Source organism: Salarias fasciatus, chromosome 9, assembly GCF_902148845.1.
Source record: "Salarias fasciatus chromosome 9, fSalaFa1.1, whole genome shotgun sequence".
Lineage (NCBI taxonomy): Eukaryota > Metazoa > Chordata > Actinopteri > Blenniiformes > Blenniidae > Salarias > Salarias fasciatus.
The window spans coordinates 4,180,061-4,203,231 of NC_043753.1; the positions used below are offsets into that span (position 1 = coordinate 4,180,061).

Sequence of the window (23,171 nt, forward strand, 5' to 3'; positions counted from 1 at the left end):
GCTGTGAAACCTGTTGAAGACTCACTGTCAGCGATCAGACTTCTCTCATGTGAAACCAGCTCCCAGTGTCAGTTATGGAGGTTCACACAGTCTCTACTTTGAAGGTTAAGACTTTTCTAATGAGTAAAAACTGACCATTAGAGCTGGTTCAGGTCACATTGTTGCATTTTCTTAATCAGCTGTTAAAGGTTTATTCTGTCAGGAGACTGTGACCACACGGGGCTTCTTTCCTTCCTCACTCAGCTTGTTTCACAACATCCAGCTTCAAAATACAGGAAGTGAATCCAAAAGTCATCAAAACTTCTCTCACTGCGGTTTTGAGGATTGAGGAAAAAGGGAAATAGACATTTCTTACTTTGTGTCTGAAAGTTGAAGCTCACACACACACACACACACACACACACACACACACACACACACACACACACACACACACACACACACACACACACACACACTTTGTACTTCTGTAGTTGTGAGGACACTCAGTGACATAATGCGTTTCCTCGCCCCTTCCCCAAACCTTGACCATCACAAATAAAAGCTAAACCCCAACCCATACCCTAAACCTAACCTAAAACAAATTCTAACCCCAACCCAAAAATCAAGTCGTCACCCTCAAAAAGATCGTTCGAAAAGTAAGACCGTCAACAATGTCCTCACTCTGTTGGTTAAAATCTCATTCTAGTCCTCACAATTGAGTGTGTACAAGAACACACACAGACAATTTATTGTGTTCTAAACACTTTGACATTGGAAGACAAACGTTGGACAAACACTCACCTGCTCCTCCTCCTCTGACAGTCGACTGGAAGTTGAGAGTCTGAACTCACTCAGTTCTTCTCTTCTTGTTTCCTGGTTGGACTGTTGAGCAGCTGCTCCTCCTCCTCAGTGTTTGTTTGAAATCACACCCTCACAGTGCAGGAAGTGTGAGACACGAATCAGCCTATCAGAATAAGATCCTGTGTTTTGGATGCAGTGTGAAATAAAGAGAAGAGACGAACTTCATGTAATTTAAAAACATTGTTTGTTCCAGCAGGCTGGTCAAACAGCTGATGAGATTGTAGAATCCGTCTCCAAGTGTTCAAAGTCTTGATTATTTCCGCAAAAAGACCAAAAACGTTCAGAAAATGTGTCGAATTCAGAGAAGACGATAAAAATACCTCTGCTGAAACATTTTGGACATTTTGAAACTTACGAGCAACTTGTCCTCATCATCACCCTCCTCCACTGTATCCTGGAGAGCCTCCTCAACAGCTGATCTCTCAACAGGAGATAAATAGTTGAAAATGATGCCATCAAAGTTTCTACATCAACACTGTCAGTTCCATTAATGCAGGAAGAACTGAAATCCACTGAAAGCCTCACTGGCAGGACACCATGACCGATCACTCCCTCACCCAGACACTCCCATCTGCTTCCCACTCAGCCTCACTGACATCTGGTCTCAGCCGTGGAACTCGCTCCATCTGCCCTTCACACTGTTCAGGAAATCACTCCCAGAATGCACTGCAAACTCCCCTTGATACTCCAGCATCTTCTCCAGCTTCTTCATTTACAAAGTTCATTTTTAAAGTCAGATTCAAGATGCTGCTGTCCATGAATACGGATAAAAGACCTTCAACAACCTTCATCCTGCAGACTGAAGCACGTCGTCTCTCTGTGGATTTCCTGGGCTGCTGGTTGAGGTTGACGGGAAAAAATGGCTGCTTGAATTTGAGGACAAATCCAGAGTATTTTCCTTTCCACGCTAGAAGAACAAAACACATCCAACCAAGACAGAGGGCTCAGTGAATGAAGAAGAAGCCAAAGAATCCAAACTCAGCATGTTTGTGTCAAGGCCAAAATAAAGCTGGAACCTTTGTTTACCCAAAATGCTTTCAAACGAGACCTTCTCACAAACTACACACCTCCAGTTTATAACAAAAGCTTTCATTTCAAAAGCAGTAGTCCATCCTGACCACATCAGAACAGCTTTAACAATGATATAAAAGCATGTGTGTTTCATCTCACTGGTGCAGTCTGAGCCGCTTCCTGGTGTGTGGACTGTTCATCCAGTGTGGTCAGGTCATCAGCTGAAGGCAGCAGCAGATGGAAATCCTGCAGAGGATTCACCTCTGCACTCTGAAGGAGTGAGGAAAGTCAAACCTCATCATCCTCCACACACCACAATACGATGAACTCAGAAATCAGAGTCACCAAATTTGCTTAAATTAGATCAAAATGCTTCTGCTGACTTATGCTCTCACATCAGCTGAGTGACGCCCTCACTGTGGAGAGGAGGCCATCTACTCAACGTTCTCATCACGAAGGTCATCTTCCACATCCCACTGAACTGAATCTGCCTCATCTGCTTCTGTGTGGAGTGACTGAGAGCTGCTCGCTCACATCAGTGGTTTCAAACAAGGGATCCGGTGAGGTTGTGTTTGTGCCCTGCCTTTGGCCTGTTGGGGTTTATTGAGAGGGATGTGACCGACCTGGAGCTTGTGCTGTTGCAGTCTCAGACACTGCTCTTTGTCTTTCAGATCTATGTTGAATCTGTGAACAAATAAGAAAAACAGAAGGTTTTAATGTTGTCGTCAGCAGCAACAAATAAAACCACAGTCAGAAACACATGAGTCACAAGAAATTTTAATAGTGTGGAAAAAAACACACACATGGCACAAAGTAGCTCTCAGGACTGATCTATCAAATGACATTCTTCTATCATGTAAATGTAAAATCAAAGCAGCTTCAGTTTGGTTTGTTCATGTCGTCTGTCAACAGTATCATCTAACTGAACCTTCTTTCTTTAAAAATCACAGATGTCAAATGCAAAGTCCTCAGCTCACCTCTTTGTTGAGCGTCCGTCTGGGAAAACTAGATCCTTTCCCATTTCTTTCTTTCTTTCTTATTTTATTTATTTAAGGCCATATCAATACAATTTCACACAAAATTGACACATTTATAGTCAATTTTCCAACATTTAAGCAGCAGTTGTCCTTTCCACCCCAGCATGTCTTGTTCCTCCACCATTCCTGGTCCTGACTTGCTGGTTTTCATTCTTGCCATCATGAAAACATCCAGTTTCAATCTTCCTGGAGGTCTTTCATGCTGAAGTATTTCTCCGTCTTGTCGTCACGTCACCTGTCGTTTGGAACTCACCTGGGGCCTCATTTCCAAAACATGGTGCAGGATGCAGACGAAAAGTCGACCTCCGCCAAAAGAAAGTCAGATTCAGAAACAAAACATGCCCTCCTGCTCACGGTCATCGCTTTAGAACTCACAGCTGGCTTGGAGAGCAGCTGATGGATTCTCCTTGTGTCCCGCCCTGGACACGCCCACTCTCGACCATCTTCGGTCAATGGAAATACCTCCTGAATCTTGAATCTTCTGCCTGCTGATCAATGGACTTACAATGAATCGTGGCAGAGAAGACACGGAAAATTTAACAGAGACTGAAGCAGAAGTGGTTGTGGGGTAGAAGGAGGCAGGAAAATGATATAAAAAAACAGATGGCAGGAGGCTGTCAGCTGCTGTTGTGTCCTCAGAAGCGGTGGGAGACGAAGAGGAGACAGGTGTCCAGTTGAAGTGTCCTCTATAGAAAGTGCTTCACTGCTGCGGAGCTACAAGTCCGTGTTGAGGTATCAGCTCAGATTGATGATGATGATGATGATGATGACGATTAGCCTTTATTCACCCCACAGCGGGGAAATTCACATGTATACAGCAGCAAGAAGGGCAACGATTTCAGGCAGTGTTACACTGAAATAATCCTATTGCTCAAAAACAACATACGACAGAATATAAAAATAGAATATAAAAATATAAAAATATAAAAATAGATTCATATTGCACATATTAATGCCAAGGTGACTAGGTGCCATTTCACATTGAGTACACTAAAGTGCCAGATTTTCAGACTAATTGGCTGTTGTGGAGTCTGATAGCAGCTGGGATGAATGACCTGCGGTGTTGCTCCTTCCTACACCGCGGGTGTAAAAGTCTGCTGCTGAAGGAGCTGCTCAGAGACCCCACAGTGTTGTGCAGGGGGTGAGAGGAGTTGTTCCTGATAAATGTCAGTTTATTCAGCATCCTCCTCTCCCCCACCTCCTCTATGGAGTCCAGTGGACAGCCCAGGACAGAGCTCGCTCTCCTGTTGAGTTTTTTGAGTCTCTTCCTGTCTCTGTCCTTGCTGCCCCCTCTCCAGCAGACCACGGCGTAGAAGATAGCAGAAGCTACCACGGAGTCATAAAAGGTTCTGAGGAGGGTGCTGTGCACTCCGAAGGACCTCAGCCTCCTTAGCAGATGGAGACGACTCTGGCCCTTCTTGTACAGAGCATGGGTGTTGTCGGTCCAGTCCAGTTTTTTGTTTAGGTGAACACCCAGAAATTTGTGGTTATCCACTACCTCGATTACCTTCGATCAGATTACTGATCAAACTAAATGTGGGTTGTTACGATCCTGTTTTGATTGGTAAAGATATACGCCTGACATTTCTATCAATCTTCAGGTGCCAACGTGTTTTATTCTGCAGGTGTTTGTGACCTTGCAACAGTTTTAGTTACTCAAATGAAAGGAAAACATATTTACCAATGTATTTCTAAACAATATATTGTGCTATCATGGCGCCCTACGCGGGAGACGTGTTTGTGAGCTCCGCACCTGGATGCCGTTTTTTTCACTTTTTTATTTTCTTGCTTTTCCTGGATGCAGTGCACAAATGCCATGCACTGCAGACATATAGCAGACAGGCATTACTGGACATCCATAACTTTCACCATCTCAAGTTTGATGGGAATATTCCGCCAGACCTGGAGTCCATTGTTCGCCGCCACACCCAGGAAAGACCCAAAGCAGCGACCTCGAGCGAGTACGCCGACCCCAGGAAGGTGAGCCGCAGACGGCGCCATAAGCGAGGCAAGAGAGGCGGGCTCCACGCCAGGCTAAAAGCCCGCGCTACCCGACCACCGCTACCCAGCCTACTGCTAGCGAACGTGCAATCCCTGGAGAACAAACTGGACGAGTTGCGAGCTAGGACTACATCGCAGAGGGAAATAAAAGAGTGCTGCGTTTATATCTTCACTGAAACCTGGCTGTCAGAAAGCGTCCCGGACTCCGCCATTCAGCTGGAGACGCATTCGCTGCACAGGGGAGACCGGACTCCAGCCTCCGGTAAGACAACGGGAGGCGGAGTGTGCATCTTTGTAAACAACTCGTGGTGTAGAGATGTACGGACTGTAGATAAACACTGCTCACCAGATCTGGAGTTTTTACTATTAAGATGTCGTCCCTTTCATCTACCTCTGGAATTCACGTGTGTGTATCTGGTCGCTGCTTACATCCACCCACAGGCCGACTACACGGCGGCACTCAATAAACTCCACAGCATCATCAGTGACTTGGAGACGGCTCATCCCGATGCTGTTCTTATTGTCGGTGGCGATTTCAACCAGTGCAACTTACGGACTGTACTCACTGGATACTACCAGCATGTAGATATCCCCACCCGTGGCAAGAACATTCTGGACCATGTCTACAGTAATATGCATACAAGGCAGCACCCCGCCCCCCCTTCGGAGACTCGGACCATATTTCTCTGTTCATGTACCCGGCCTACAGACAAAAACTACAGTCAAATCCTGTTATCAGACAGGTTCAACTTTGGACGCCAGAGGCTGTGCGCACTCTGCAGGACTGTTTTGCCACTACAAACTGGGATGTGTTTCGAGCTGCAGCTACTCGGGAGGACTCTTCTGTCAGTATAGATGACTATGCTGACCATGTGAGTGGGTACATTAGCACTTGTGTTTCGAACATTATACCCACTACACAAGTCAGGAAGTTCCCCAACCAGAAGCCCTGGATAAACACCGAAGTACTGCACCTGCTGCGCGCTCGCTCTGCTGCATTTAGATCTGGCGAGGAGACGGAGTACAAGGCTGCGCAGTACAGACTGCAAAAGGCCATAAGAGCGGCCAAGAGGCAATATAGAGTGAAGACGGAGGGCTTCTACTCTACTGCCGACTCCAGGAGGATGTGGCAATGTCTGGATCACATCACTGACTTCAGGACCAGCTCCAGCTCCACCGCCATCAGATCATCAGACAATCTTCCAGATGATCTCAATGCATTTTACACTCGCTTTGAGGACACCACGAACTTCACTTCTACAGAGCATATGCAGACCTCAAACACTCAACTCTCTTCCCCCCTGCCAATCATCTCATCAGCCCAGGTGCTCAAAACCCTGAGGAGGATCAACCCCCGCAAAGCCCCAGGTCCAGACAGTAATCCCGGGCGGGCCCTCAGAACATGCGCTGATCAGTTGGCTGATGTCTTCACTTCCATCTTCAACCTCTCCCTCAGCCAATGCACTGTCCCGACCTGCTACAAAACCACCACCATCGTTCCCCTCCCCAAGAAGAATCCTCCTTCCTGCCTGAATGACTACAGGCCAGTAGCACTCACTTCAATCATTATAAAGTGTTTTGAGAGAGTGGTACTGCCTCACATTCAGAGCAGCATTCCAGACACCACAGATCCTCTGCAGTATGCCTACAGGCCTAACAGGTCCACCTCTGACGCTATCGCCGCCGCACTCCATCTTTCCCTCTCCCACCTGGAAAATAAAGACTCCTACGTCAGGATACTGTTTATTGACTATAATTCCGCTTTCAACACAGTTATCCCTCACAAACTCACTCACAAACTGTTATCTCTCGGGCTACACCCCGCTCTCTGTAACTGGCTCCTGGACTTCCTGACTGGCAGGCCCCAAAATGTCAGGATAGGTAACCGAACTTCAGCTAGCATTAGCACCGACATTGGGAACCCGCAGGGCTGTGTTCTCAGCCCCATCCTCTACACCCTGTTCACCCATGACTGCGTCACATCCCACCCAGAGAACATCATCCTGAAGTTCGCGGACGACACTGCCGTGATTGGTTGTATCACAGGCAGTGATGAGGCGGCCTACAGGAGGGAAGTGGACAATCTGGTGACATGGTGTGGAGACAACAACCTCAACACAGACAAGACTAAGGAGATGATAGTGGACATGAGGAAGAAGAGGAGACCCCACCAGCCACTGTTTATCCGGGACCTTGAGGTGGAGAGAGTGAGCAGCTTTAAATACCTGGGGTTCACATCAGTGACGACCTCACATGGACTCTTAACACAACACAGGTGGTGAAGAAGGCTCAACAGCGGCTGTATTTCTTGAGGAGACTGAGGAAATTTGGTATGTCAGCCAAAATCCTCAGCAACTTCTGCAGCTGCACTATTGAGTCCACTCTGACTAACTGCATCACTGTGTGGTATGGAAGCACCACTGTGAAGGACCGCAAACGCCTGCAGAGAGTGGTAAAGACTGCCACAAAGATTACCAGGACTCCTCAACCCTCTCTGCAGAGCATCTATCATCGCAGAGTCCACAGGAGAGCTGCCTCTATCGTTAGGGATCCCACACACCCTCAGCATGGACTATTCACACTCCTACCTTCTGGTCGGAGGTATAGGAGTGTGAAGTGCAGAACCACAAGATTTAAGAACTCTTTTTTCCCAACGGCCATCAGACTCCTGAACCACTGAGCAATAGCCCCCCCTCATGGGCATTGACCCACAATCTGCACACATGAATAATTTCTGTGCTACTATTTATGTGAATCAGTTGCACCTCATATTAATCGTCTTCACACACTGCACGCATTTTTATAGTGCCGTATTTATGCACATAGCATTTAGCCCATACTTATAGTGTTTCTGTCTATTATACAGATATTCTATTTATTTTTTTCTTTATTTATCTTTCATCTCCAAAGCTCATTTTTATTTATTTACTTTGGCTTTCGGCATCCACTGTGGGCAGCAAAGTAAGAATTTCATTGCCCAGGGAAACGTGTTTCTTTACTGTGCATATGACAATAAATCTTTGAATCTGAATCTTGTAAAATCTACAAATAATTTCTGATTTCAGTATATTGTAACATACTGGAAAATATAAACTACTGTATTAAACCTCATATATAGGGAATATACTGCCAAATATATTGATTGATATTTTCCATTACAGTGCAATATATTTAGTGGGCTGGTCGCCGTGCAACATGATGTTTTATCAAAATAAAGAGAAGGAAAAGACATTGTCAGGGAGCTCTGTTAATACAGCTAGACCAACATCTAATGTACAGGACAGAACAAAAGGACTAATTTGGGGAGAAAGCAGATATGTAAACACATCGCTGCAGCAGGGAAACACTTTTGATCAGAGAAACTTCATCCTGCATATCGGTCGACTGCATTATGACTGGGCAGACTGAACACGTTCACTCCTCCATCATCTGGATCACCGGTGGAGTTTCTGAACATGAAGCAGCAGAGGACCAATCACAGCCCTGGAGGTCTGAACACTTCTCTCTGTGTTCAGCTCCCTTGGATGGGTAATTCGAGTTTATGTGGAGGATTTAGCAGAGGCTCTACTGAAGCGGTTACACAGAGTCTTCATATATCCCTGAGGTCTGCAGCATAAATGACACTTGAGCCTCTAATAAGACAACGTTCAAGCCTTCAAATAATCCAACAGTGATGTAAATGTTCCCATAATTTTGTCCCTCAGTTTCTGTTTCAGTTTTTCTGTAATAAACTGGATATTTTACTCAAAGTGAGGAAGTATTTAAAGGAAGAAAAGCCAGCAGTGCTGATGTGAGCAGTAAAATATTAGACGGCGTCAATTTTAAGAGTATTTCAGCTGATTTCCAGAGTCAGCGCTCTCAGAGGAGAGAGGATCACTTCAGATTAACGACACACACCCAGCAGATCTGTCCGTCCCACCGTGCTTCCACCACACAGCAGCCGGGAGGCGCCTCCGAGTCGCCCGGAACCTGCAGATCAGGGGGTCCGAGGGGGGAAACCTGGACCCAACCCAGGAAAACACAACCAAACCAGACAACGTCAACAACACAACAACCTGGACCCAGCATCAGACCAGCATAAAGTCTGGACCGAACCACTGAGAAACCCAATGAACCGGGTCAATCAGGCCCGATACCGCAGGGAGTATTCCTCAGAAAAGATCCCCGAAACAACCCAGTGAGTATTACTGTACATGATGCCGTCCATCAGCATCACATAAATCAGCGGCGGCAACTGGTGGGACAAAACTGGCCCGTGAACAATAACATCTGTCGCTCCAGATGATTTTGAAAATCATTAGCAGCTGTTTCACGGAGGCAGTAAGATCCTCCATTGACTTTTATCCAGGTCCTTCAAACCTTCCTTCATCACCTGTTTGAAAACCTCTGAGTCCGTCAATAACCTGTTGTGTTGTGCTGTGTGAGCATCCTGCTGCTTTCAGGGACGCTGTTAGCTTAGCTATCAGTGTCTCAGTCAGCTTAGCTTAGCTGTTAGCCACTGGGGAACTTGTGAGTTTTGGACGATTGGTTCATCCTCCACCATCAAGAATCTCAACTTCTGAGGTGGTGGAAAGGAGATTTAACCGCTGAGCGTCTCAGACAGAACGGGAGGCTGTCAGTGACGGACAGTTCAGTTCTGAGAGGAAATGTCCATCAGCGGCTTTGTTCCAGTAGGTTTGATTCCTGGGTTCAGCGTGGCTGTTTACTGTTCTGCGTTTGTCTTGTTTCCTCATCATCCTTCTGTTCAGGGATTGTGTTGCTCACAGCGGGAGTGTGAAGGACGCTGCTGCTGACCACTCTGCTCTGTGCCGCGATGCGTTCGAGCCCCAGAGTAAAAATGACATTCTTTTCAGATCAGAGGTCTCGTCAAACATTGATAAATATGCACAGTCAGCACTTCTTCATGTTCGTTTCAAAGAAGAAGCAGTGATTCACAGAATTGAAATGTTACTAAGTTGTTAAATAACGGAAAGCGGAAAAATAGTTTCAGAGAATTTACTTTCCACATTTCACACACATTTGCCTTAAAAGACAGTTTGTGAAACAAGTTGGTGATTAAAGACAGCAGCCACATTAACTCCAGGCTGCTAGTGGAAGGTATTTCCTCATGCAGCTCATTAACGTTTTCCTTTTCTGTTTTTTTGTTGTTGTTGCTTTTGACTCCACAGAGTAAAGCAGTAAATAAAGAAATTATTGTAACAGCCTGTAATAAATACAAGTTCCTGTTTTAAACCGTCAAATTTCTCATCATTCTTTTATTATTCAAGATCGGAGAGCTGAGATCACAATGAAAACATTTTTAGCTGCGATGAGGCAAACTGTGACCACTCTAGTGAGAGCACGGAAGAGCAGCAAAAATATTCCAAAAAGCTTCGATCATGAGAAAACATGATATTGAACGGGCCAAAAATGGAAAAAAAGTCCAATAGTGAAGCAGCAAATCATGAATATTCCTGGAATCTTGACAAAACATCATCAACATTTAAATTGTATCAGGAAGAGAAGAGTCCAAATGAAGTCTGAAATGTTCGTATTTACAACTTCAAGTAGAATATTTCAACTTAAAAAGACATTTCTTTGTTTAAAAGGACTTCAGAAACGCTTCAGATATATTTAAGTCCACAATGAAGACTGCAGACAGTCTCCAAGATGTGAACAGATGGTGTATGATGTATTTTATCACAAGAATTATCAGATTTGATCAGAATTCAGAGGAAAAGTAGGTTAGAAATGTGGAAATCTGGGCCCAAGAATGGAAAACGTCCCTGAGAAGACTCCAAAAATGGAATAAAAGTGTCAATATGTGTTATTAAAAACATCCACTTCATTCCCAGAGAAAGATTTTTGAGCTTTAAAGCTGCAGGGAGACTCTGAGATGAACAAATATGACGGAAGAATACAAGACACAGAGCTGGTCGTGGAGGAAAGGGATAAAAATGGACACAATCTGACAGCAAATCAAGTCAATTCTGTTGTGTGGAATTATGATCAGGTTTTATCATGTCAGAGAAAAGAGTGGAAATTAAATCTGAAATGTGCTCATTTACAATCACAGGTAGATTATTTCCACAAAAAGATCAGAAACGTCCAGAAAATGTGTTGAATTCAGATTGAAAAACAATAAAATAAAATCTCCCATGTGGAAACATTTTGGAGATTTTAAAGCTTCAGAGCAACAAAAGCCTCAAACATGAGAACATATGTCTAAATCTCAGCACACAGAGCAGGGAGAGGACAGAAAAGAGCCACAAACATAAAACCACGAACATCACATCAGATATGATCAAATATGGAAATATGGAGAGAATTCAGTTGGAACTGTGTGAATTTACAGGCACTGCTGAAACGATTTGAACCAGAAAGTTACTGAAATGTAATTTCTCCTCTTGAAATTTGTGGTCATCATGGACATGCTGTTTATCTTGCCAGTTCATCACATGACAACATGAGAGTTACCAATATGTGGAGAGGCATGGTTCAGTGAAGTCCAGTTGTTTGGACTTCAGTGTTAAAAACAAGGCATATAGAATTTATAATATTTTGTTATATAGTATATGTACCACAGGTGCTAAAATAGGCTATAATTGCCTGTAGCTGACTTTGGCAGGCTCAGAAAAGCATGATCTGGCTCCTTTAAGGGAGCCGGGCCTCCACCACGGCTCAAGGGAGCTGGAGACGGCGGGCCCTCCCATGATTTGAGAATGAGAGAGCAAAGAAAAAGGACATATGAGCAACGTGGACGAGTTCACGGAGCGCAAGGCTCATTGTATGACCTTCAAATAGTGGTGAGTAGGTCGATAGTTCTTCATATTGAAACTGTCAGCGACCATGTGGACCTCTGTGCCAGTTTCATTAAACTTTACAGCGACTGATACAGGCTCTCAGTTGAATCAGTTAAAGTGGGTGTCAGAATGATGTGGTCGCTGTCCGTGGTGCTGAATTGCTGTGAATTTGTGTAGTTTTGTCATTAGTGACCATGTTTTTGTTGTTCTCTTGGTTTTTTAGACTTCATTTCCGTTTGATCAACTTCAAAATGATACGGTCGCTCTCCGTGGTGCTGAAGTTCATCAGCCCTGCTGTTGCGGTCATGTGTATGTTGGAAAATGATTGTTATCATGAGCTTTATTATTTGTGGTAAAGGGCCCGGTCATTTGCCTCGCACCCGGCCCGCTCTGATTTGTTCTGCTCTTGGTTCTATTGACTCAGAATGTTTCAAATCAGAACTTCAGTCCAGTTTAAAACCAGAGACTGTTCTTCCGACTCCACCCCTCCTTCAGAGAGTATTGCTCAGGTTGCCAGTTTAGAAGAGAACGGAGAACGTAGCTCCAGCTAAACTCATCTCACTTCACTCAGTCGAGTGAAGATGTTTTTCGCAGCCAGTTGCAAAAGTATCGTGAATTTGTTTGGAGCTGAAGATGTTGGTGACATCAAATACCAAACGCTGCTTCTTGTTGACCAACCTTGGGAACTCACATCTGATTGGCTCAGGAACCAGGAACTAGCGATGGGCTAGCCCCGCCCTCCAAACTTGTGGTCCTTTACTCTATTTGAAAGGAAACAAACTACATTAAAAAACATTTGAGTTATTTATTTAAACTTAATTTTCACAAATTCTAAGTGTTTGTGACTTTTAAATTACTTAAAAATATTTTCTTGCTAAATTTTCCTCAAACTTCAGATGAATGTTCAGGCTAATATCTTGACTTTTGTCACAATTAATCTTCTTTTAGGTTTAAAATAATGAACTTCTCAGCAAATATTTAATAACTTGACAACAACTATTTACTTACATTTGGATCGTGGGATCATATGATGTGATCAAATTAAAAACAATTTTCATGAAAATTAAACCAATTTCATGTTCATTTCAGTAGAAGTTTGCTTAAAAAGAGAGGGAAAGGGAGATAAATAGAGATATAGATTTTCAGCAGTTTCACTGTCCATTTAATTGACAACAGTAACATTAATGCGTCAAAGTAGAACTGGAACCAACAATTATTAATGTGATTAATGCAGTGGATTAATGTGAGACCTGTTGAGTTCCTTCCACAGCTGAGGTTACAGTCACTCATCATCACTACATTTATCCAGCTGTTGATGAAACTCTGAGATGAAAGAGATGAAAATGGACTCAAGTCCAACGACTGTTGCATGACTTGACTTCTGCTGGATTACAACTAAATTCAGAGCTTCTCTAAATTCAAGTATTAAAGGACTTTTCTCAAAGTATCAGATACTTTTTGGGTGTTTTACTACAATGTCACTTTCACCATTTCAGCAGAAACTATAAAAATAAAACAATATTGATTTGAAACCATGAATTCTGAAAACAGCATCAAACAGCTGGGATACATTTTTCATCACAACACGCACAATATTATCTACAGTTATATTTCCTGCTGCTCTTTCAGGCTGACAGACTCAAACCCAGAACAGTCTCAGTGTGAGAGGAGAGTGAACCACTGCACCACAGAGCTTCTCCTTCTCTGTATCTCTGTCTTCACAGTCAATATTCATGGAAATGCTTTTGTTCTCCAACTAATTTGTTTGAAGGATTCATCAAAATATTTTCATTTATTCATCTATCTGTCCATCCATCCTCCCACTGTGGTTTCCCATCGTGCTGCTGGTTGCAGCATACTGAGGGCGCCCCCTGTGGGTCACTGTCAGACTGCATGTTAAAAACACAGTTCAGGAGCTCTGCTGCCCCCTGCAGGAGGTCTCTGGTTCTGCAGCTTCCTTCATTCAAACTTCAATGAGAAAAGGTTTCATGTTGATGAAACTTTGGAGGAGCTGAAGGTTCCTCGGTATTCCTCAATGTTCCATAGTCCAGTTGTTGCCATGACTACACATGTGGAGCAGCAGTGAACCAGTACAGACCTAAAACCAGAACTTCCAGTCAGTCTACTTGCAGTTTAGTTGATGGTTTATTTGATGAAAGCAGATGATGATCATACCGGGGTTTTCCTGGAGACAGTTGGAAATCTTTGCTCTGGTCGTCTGTTCCTGCTCTGGTCACAACTGTGTGCCCTCCTCTTCCCGTGACCTTTGACCTCCACATGTACAACCTGTCTAATTACTGCCACCATGTGTCCAAAGAATGCAACAACAAATATTAACAAAAGTCAATGACCTGCCAACAGTGAACATAAAAGGCTCCCATAAACACATCTGATGAAAGAAGTGGAGTCATGTTTTGTTTGATAACATAAAACCGACCAAATCCTGACAAGATAATTCACACAGCAGACATCAGTTTCTCTCAGTTCTGATCAGAGATGAAAACTCAGGCTCACAGCAGCTCAGCTGTGTTTCCATGTGGAACGAAGTGAAGTTGGACTGTTGTTGGACAGTTTGGGCTCATGGAGTGTTTCAGACATTTTCTGAACCAAACATTCTGATATCTGATGCAGCCGTTTTGGTCCATATTGGATCTGATACTGATCCAGAATCTCAGATCAGACCATCTCTACTAGAAATAGGATGAGAGCTAAAATAGGTGTGTGTGAAGTTTGTTATGTGTGTGGCACACACAATGTGACAATTCAGGTGATCCTGAAAAATAAACTAAAGATTTTTGGCTTACTATGACTTCAAAGACTTGAGATTCTCCAAACATTAGTTCACAGAGACCAGAAGGACAGAAAGTGGTTTTAAAGGCTGAGTTATCAAACTCTGTACAGTGTGGACCACCTGAGATCATGTTGAGCAGCAGCAGGAGCAACCTGATCCTCCCCGATTAATTGTGGACGGTTCTCAGAGGAGACATGTTGAGTCCTGATGGGACCAGTCGGCCACAGCCACACTGTACAAAGCAGCTGCAGCAGCCTGCTGACCGGTGTGTGACGGTGCAGATCGCTCAGTGTGACCGACACACAGCGGAGAATTCATTTCACTTTCAAGACACAGTCAGAGCCGACCGGAACAGGAAGTGTCTCTGTTCATGCAGCTCACTCTCTGTGCTGTGGACAAATCCTCAGCTGATGGAGGTGAAGGTGGTGAACAGCTTGATGGAGTGTTGAGCAGCTCCTGGTCCACTTTACAGAAGCTGAGAAACTCCACACAGACCAGTTCACTCTCTGAAGGTTACAGAGTCCCATTGTCCTCTGAAGGTTCAGTCCACACACTGATGGTTCTGTGTCACATCCAGAGGAACTCTGGTTTGATGCTGGACTCTCTCAGCTCTTCACACTGCTCCACTGACACTCAGCAGATCTTCTGGTGGTTCCTCTGTCACTCAGTCTGGATGAAGCTCTGCTCTCCTCAGTAGATCTTCAGGACACACAGCTTCCTCTCTGCTCTCAGTTCCACCTGCAGAGAGATGAGAGGAGATGATCAGAGTCTCTGTGAAGCAGCGAGGACTTCAGTCCTGTTCAGAGCAGCAGTCAGCAGCTCAGAGCTCATGAAGGACCACCACTGTCACACCAACACAACAAGCCTGTGGCTCCTCTGATTGGCTGACTGTGTGTCCTCTGCTGTCCAATCCTGAAGCTGCTCAGCGTTCTCCTCTCACAGCCTCACTGAGAGTCAAACACTGGATCTTTGTTCTCACACTGACTGTGTTTAGTACAAACCTGCTGAAAGCAGCATGGACTCACTCCAACCATCTACTGACCATAGAGCCCGCAGGCTGCAGTCTGGACTCTGCTGAAGATCAAACAGCTGCTGCACATCTGGATCCTGCAGTTTGTTGATTCTCAGGTCGAGCCACGTCAGGTGGGAGGGGTTGGACTTCAAAGCTGAGGCCAGAGAAGAACAGCTGATCTTTGACAAACTGCAGTTATCCAACCTGAATAAAGAGAGAAAGCAGCAGAATCAATGAGGAGGAACCAACCAGATGTGTTGATGGAGAAATGAGCAGCTCCACATTACTGTGTCCTGATCACTGAGCTGTTCTGTTGTTGTGGATCTTCATCACTCACATCATCCTCATGCAAAACTCAGCCACACCTGCTGATGAGGACCAGAGGGCGGGTCCACATGACACCAGCTTTAAAGTCGTAGCATTGGCTCCCTGTCTGCTTCAGGGTGGATTTTAAGCTTCTTTAACTACTTTTTAAATGTCTTAACGGCCTTGCTCCATCTTATTGATCTGATCAGCTTTGACCACATCGACTCTCGTGGATCCTGAGCTCCTCCAGCAGCTCCTCTGATCCACATCAGAAGAAGAACAAAAACTCACAGTGAGGCAGCTTTTAGCCACGATGGCCTCCATCTGTGGAACAGCCTGCTGGAGAAGCTCAGGACTGCAGAGACTGCTGGGAGTTTGAAAAGAAGGTTAAAGACTCACCTTTTAAACAGGCTTTTAATTGACCTTTTAAATGATTCCTATTTTATGTTGCTGCTGAATATTTTGCTTTATTTTTGATGTAAATTTTAGGTCATTTTACTATTTCAGTTTTCCATTTATTTATCCTAATTTAGGTCTTTCATTTTGTCCTTTGTTTTTTTATACTTTTATTACCCCAGTGTTTCCTCAGGGGGTCCAGTATGTTGGGGGGTCCATGGGGCCCTTTGGCCCGGCTGATTGGGGGGCTCCCCACCTCGGGTGCAGACGCCCCCGACAGTCATGACCTGTGACCCCTCCCAGTGTGGACGACCCAAACTGTGCTGTTTTCCACAATCCTCAGTGCCTTGCCAGATCTCCCCACTGTGTGTGTGTGTGTGTAATTGCGTGTGTCTGCATATGGAGTGTTGAAGGGATGGGTTCTCTGTTTCGGTTTTCCTTTGTTTAGTTGTCGTCCCGTCATGGTTGGAGCTTGTTTTCAGCACTTTGTGCTGCTTAAAGTATGAAAAGTGTTTTATAAATAAAGTTTGACTGATCGACGTCAACACAACAGTCACACACCTCCTCATGTCCACACACACATCAGGAACCTGCTGCTGAGCTCAGTCCACTCTCTCACTGCAGGATCAGAGTCTCAGATCACAGCTGCTGACAAACATTTCTCCTTCTACAACAGTAACAGACAGTCAACTGACCACAGAGTCTCCAGACTGCAGAGTGGACTCTCCAGAAAACCACACAGCTGCTCAACTCCTGAATCCTGCAGCTGGTTCCCACCCAGGTCCAGATGTTTCAGATGTTTCAGGAGGGAGGGGTTGGACTTCAGAGCTGAGGCCAGAGAAGAACAGCTGATCTTTGACAAACTGCAGCCCCACAACCTGAATAAAGAGAGAAAGAAGTGAGATTAGAGACAAAGTCTGATGTTGAAGTCATTGAGAGCTGAAGAATTATACTTTGATACTGTGATACTTCTTCTTCTGGGCTGCTGTAACAGTGACATTTCCCCACCGTGGGATCAATAAAGTTTTATCTTATCTTAACTTCTCTTGGTTTTCTCCTCCTGAGTCCAGCTGTTCCAACAAACATGCGGAGCATGAAGTTCATGTCCAGAAAGAAGGAACAGTATTGGTGCAAAGTGCGTCACGTGACGACCGAGCCATGACTCATGTCACTCATCTCATGATGCTCAGAATGTGTCACAGTGCCGATTTCACCTGGAGAACTTTTGGTGTTGAGGAGAGTGAAAAGAAATCTTTTTCATGAGCTAAAGATGGCGTGGTCCCCGAAAGTCGGAGACTGTATGCGCTCAACCTGCAATTATTACATTAGAGACGGTGATACTGACTGTTGGTGGACATGGGAGAAAGTGTAACGATTCACAACTCAAAATAAGTGTTTTAGCAAGAGATTGTTCTCGTAGTTTTGACAAAACAACAACAAAACGCAAATAAATAAAAAGCAAATATATTTGGACTTAATACTTTTGGAAATGCGATGATCAAGTTTTGTTTGTTTATTTTATATACCACCTACATGTTTTCAGCATAGTGTATTCGGCCACGGTAATTATACTTAATTCTTGCAGATCGATATTTTAATTTAATCCTCTGATTACACTTCCGCGTTTCCTGGGAGAAGCAGGAGAGCCGGGCGGATGGTCTGGCGCATGCGCGTTGTTCATAAAGTGAGTAACAGACGTGGGGCTTCGTCTTTTCGAGAAAATAGTGTATTAGACCTTTAAAAAGCAGGCAGAGGTTAGCATGTATGATTATATTCTCAAGACTCAACATGTTATATTTCTGAAGCACTGAGCAGTGGTGGTGTGAACGCTTTTTATTATCGTGAATTTTTATGGCGCTTTTATAAAATGAATATAGTGGTTTTAGAACTGTTTTACAAGCTTGTTGGGGAAGACTTTGTATCAGTACTGGAGCGGGCCTGGTGGTTGAATGGGAAGATGAAGACCTGGCAGTGCTGTCAACAAGATTTAAAGGATAAGTTCAGTTTAAACAGTTTTCACGCTGTTTTCGAATGAAGTAGAACAATATTCTCACCCCGAATGCTTTTCTGATCCGAACAGTGCTTCGGGAGAAATTTAGATCCAAAGTGGAGCTGCAGACGTCCGTATACTGTTAGCCAATGGGGCATGTGTGGCGCCAGCTCCCAAAACGGCTTTAATCGTCCAAAAACTCATTAGTTTCACCAATATTTCCTCCTGGTCCGCTCACGCCACTCCTCCACCGCAGCCCGGTGTCGCCAGATACGTGCTGTTGTGGTTTTACAGATCTCTGAAGTGAATACGGTGATTTGGATGTAAACCGAAGTACATTCACCAAGAGACATAGTAGGTGGCGCTGTGCACCTAAGTTATTGGTCGCCACCCGCTTATATGAGTATATTGTTCTACTTCGTTCTATGAACAAGGTGAACACAGTTTAAACCGAAGTTATCCATTAAAATTTCCAGATGGATGCGTTGCGCTGTCAGGGTTTTTTTGGTGTTGCCCCGAGTTGAAATGTGATTCATAGCTCCAGTTCTCCAGCTCCAGATGTGAGCCGAGGATTGAATATCTTTGTGTCCTGTTCTCCGCTGTGTTTTTACCTGATGGCTGCTCATGTGCTGACAAACCCAGCTTCATCAATGTGCTCTGTTGCTGCAAAGAAATGTCTGTGTGGTCAAGATGGTATTGGTTTAACTGTATTCTGTTTTGGTATCTGATTTCTAGATGGAATTTACTGGAAAATGGGGAAAAAAACAATTGGAGAAGAATTTGTGTTGAATGTAAGAAGAGAAAACGCTGTTATTTAGTTGTGTGATGTGTTAGTGCTGGAGTTTACACAGCAGCTATGATGAATGTGGATATTCTTGAAGATAATGTGAAATTCATTAGTTTGGACTGTTTGTTTTGAGTAATAATTTCCAGATCTGAATAAGTTGATATTCATGAGAAAATAATTGAGGTTGCCCTGCTTATGCAGGTTTTATTGATTGACTGATTGATTGATTGATTGATTGATTTTTGTTATTGTGAGGAGAAGAGTGTTTTCATCGGGCATATCACTGGACGTAGAGACTGGCAGAGGACAGACTGGAGGAGTCTGAGGAGTCACGGGCTTCAGTGTTAATGGGCCTTAAGATCCAACAAATCTATATAATAAAATTCCATTACAGCAATATTTTAATCAGAATAGTTCCGTCCATCTGGGATCGTATTTGACTCTGATGTCTGTAAATTAGAGTAAAAAAGGGTTTGCGTATTCTGTGTGAATGCACTGAAAGGACATTGGAGGGTAATTCACATGTTACCTGGAGTCCTGGGGTAATTTTAATCCTGTGTGAACAGGACTTCAGTTTTGAAGACTTCAGTTGTGGCTCCAGCGTGAGCTCACACTCAACACACTGAGCTCTCAGCTCTGCCTCACTGCCTCCGTTCACAGAGTCCCTTAATGAAGTCAAGACTGGACTTACACACAAGTTTCACCTTTTTTGTTGGCGGGGGGGGCTCACTTTCATCTTCATGTTTTCATTGTAAGTCTTTCGCTGCCAGCTGGTTTCAGATCAGCCAAACCTGAAAACCAGCTATGCACCAAAGTTGTTGGTCGCCACCTGCGTATATGAGTATATTGTTCAACACTGTTTAAACCGAAGTTATCCTTTAATATTTCCAGATGGATGTGTTGCGCTGTCAGGTTTTTTTGGGTGTTGCCCCGAGTTGAAATGTGATTCATGGCTCCAGTGTGGAGCCACCTGGAGTAGGCCCCCCCCCCCCCCCCCCCCCCCGCTCCCCAAAAATTTTCAGGCATGTGATCTTTTCCTGCTTCAAGCCCTGCACCCAGCGGTCCGACAGGGCGGGCCCGCCCTGGGCGTCGCACCGAGTTGGTTCTGGAGGTCCGGCGGCCGACCCCCGGGCCCCCCGGTGAGGCGGGCCCGCCGGCGAGCGCAGTTTCTCACACCCTCCGGGGCCGGACCCAGAGCGCGGGGCCAGCACCGAGGTGTCAGAGAAGCAGAGAAGCAGGGAGAGAAGCAGAGCACACATGAACCCGAGCCGTCCCCCCACCACACCCGCCGGCCGCCAGGTGGCGCAAGCTCTGTCTGGCGCAACCACTGTCCGTCGCGTTGCATCTTGGGTAATTTCAGTATGAGTAGTGAACACACGATGTATACTCAACATTTCTGGTGAATGCAGTATGCATCCGGGAACTTCTTGCATACTCAAAATCAAATACTGCCAGTGTGAACGCACTGCATACTCAGTAAGTTAGTATGAGGAGTAGGTAAGTATGCGGTTTCGAACACAGCCTCTGTTTCACTGAAAATCCCGCCTCCCCCCCTGTGGACTTTGACTGACAGCGTACTTCAACCAATCGGAGCTTCAAAACAAATACGTCATGCGTTAGCGTCTCTAAGGGTTAGCTTTCGCTCTTTAGTTCTAGCTTCTCTACACGCAAAGACACGAGAAAACGTCTTTTCCTGTTAGAAACTCACCGAGCGCAGACCCTTCAGACTCTTGCTCCTGCTTGATTGTGGCTTTCAGACGATGGTAGAGATACAAAAAGCGGCAACGCAGATTGCGAGGGGGGGGGAGTTCAACTTTTGTGACATACATAAGTTTGAAGAGTTTCAAACGAGCTGTTTTCTACCCGAAGGGAGGGGCTGCTGTAGAGAGCAGCAGACTGAAAGAGATTACTCAGACATGCGTGGATGAAGGCAAATAACGTTTTGGGGGTGGTTTAAAAGGGAAATCAACTTTGTGGCATGCTGAAAACCTTAAAAAAGTGGATTATGCATGATATAGCTCCTCTGAACTTTAAACAAATGACACACAGCAGTCGGGGGTGAGCTTGGGTGCCCTGGAATGTTGTAGATGTTGAGTTGGAAGCCGGATTTAAGACATTTTAGTTGGCAAAGGCAGCTCACCACGTTTTCATGCAAGATGGCGGACGTGTAGTCCTTGCAAAGTGTTGTAATGAGCCATAGAACTGTTTCATGTTTATTTCAGGTTTAGCTGACACGTGAGTTTATGAAAGATGCACATAACTGTGGCTTGGGCATGATTTTATGATCAGAACGGGTATGGAGTGGAATAAGTGTGTCATTTCATGTGAAGTGTTTGTAGAATGAGTTGTTGCAGTGGGAAAGCTGTGTTGAAAGTATCTCTGTGATTCAATATTGATGCTGATTCAATGGTTAAACTGAGATGAAAGCTCTTAATTGTCACATATGTATTTGAACTGAAGAAGCATTTGTATTTCATCAGTGATAAGAGAGTGTTAGCATGATCTGTGTTTATTTCATCTACAGTAAAAACAGGGTTACAGTTAGGAGAATTGATCTGAAAAAGATTTAGTATAGAAACAGAGTTCATAGGAATGATAGAGGTAAGAGAATAAAATGTTAAATAGGAATAAGGGTTAAAAGCACTGTAAAAGTGTAATTTGAGCTGAGTAAGAGTTTTTGTTATTGATAAAAGGGGTATATTGTGATTTTGATAGTTCAGGACTGTAAAATATGTGATCAGATGTGACTCGAGAGTTATTGTTAGAAGAAGAGTGTCATGATTGCTGTTGTTTTTGTTTTATAGTATTAAGTACATTGCATTCTGATTTTTCTGGAGCTGGCGGAGAAGAAGTCAGTCTGATGCTGCAGTCTGTGAGATCAAGAACCGAGTGCACTCCTAATAAATCTTTTCCTGTTTTGCAGGCTTTTTGCAAAATAAATATGTTCCACGGAGGATAAGTTGGCCCCTTATTTCCAACTGTGTAACATGAGATATTTATATGTGAATACATAGAAAACCCCAGACCCAAACAAAGCAAGTCTCAATACAAAATCAATTAAAATATGTGGCTCAATATGTTTTTCAGGAGTTTTTCCGTCTGTGCAGGAGAGCCAGAGCCTTCCCAGTAAGCAGTGCAGCATGTGAGCGAGCTTCTCTGCTCTGAAACTCATCAAGACCCGTTTGTGCACAATGACTGATGACAGATTGACAGCCTGGGTGTCCTGGGTGGGAAGAGCAAAGTCACTTGACATGGAGAAGATTATGAAAGTTTTTTTCTACCAACCATCAAAACAGGAGAATTCATCTGATGTAAGATGGATAAACACAAAATTTATGATGTGTTCTAAATGTGTATTTCTTAAAGCTTGTGTCCGGAGTTTTGAAAGAATGAGTTTTTTTTAATTCAACATCTCAAGGTTCCCCCCTCCCTCTGCTTTCTTGAGCGACCAAGCCACGCCCCTTTACCTGTGCACGTGCGTTACCTGTGGAGTGAAAATGAGAGCCTTCGAGTCCTACAGCATCCTCCATGTTGAGCTGTTTACGGTGGATGTTCAGCAGACAGTGGATATATCCGAGGTGAGCGGGGCGGCTGCTGCGTAGCTAACTCTCCTCTGCTGGGCGAGCGGCCGTGCTCTCTGGCTGCTCCACACGTTGATTGACAGCATGACAAAGCAGAAGCTCGACATCTATTGGCTGAAGCTGACCGGCGCTTTTCGGATAACATGGGGGTCTATGAGACGAAGGCGGGGCTCATAAATACATTTTTTTTTGCTTTATGCTAATATTATATGATAGTATCGAACCAGACTGACACATTTAAGCTCTGTTAAGAAATGATTCATACATTGGAAACGAACGGAAAGTCCGGACACCAGCTTTAACTGTATATATCAGGGGTCGGCAATTAGATTTGGCAGCGGGCCACTTTTTTGGGGGGCACTTCAATCGCGGGCCAAGGGGTCTCCGGCTTGCGCGCGCTTCCGTCCGCGGACTGGAGAGCAACGGGGGGGGGGCGCAACAAATTTGCGCAACAAATGGCACCGCGCAGCGCTGTGTGAATTCATTCGCGGGACGCGTCACGCTGGAACAAATATGCAACACAGAACATCCTGCTGAAACATCACAGCCTCCTCATCACCGTCTCCTGCAGCAGCAGTGGACAGGACTCCTCTGATGTTTGTCCCACAGTCCTGTGTGCACCCAGCTGTCTGTG

General features: G+C 44.6%; 1 long non-coding RNA gene across 2 annotated transcripts in view; it reads right to left on the bottom strand.

Moving 5' to 3' along the window:
• Nucleotides 1–16,916, bottom strand: part of LOC115393996 (uncharacterized) — a 39,645-nt gene extending 22,729 nt beyond the window's left edge. For both annotated transcript variants that reach the window (XR_003931993.1, XR_003931992.1), the window contains exon 1: nucleotides 16,875–16,916. This is a non-coding gene — a long non-coding RNA (uncharacterized LOC115393996). The remainder of the gene's footprint in view (nucleotides 1–16,874) is intronic.
• Between the last annotated feature and the right edge of the window lie 6,255 nt (nucleotides 16,917–23,171).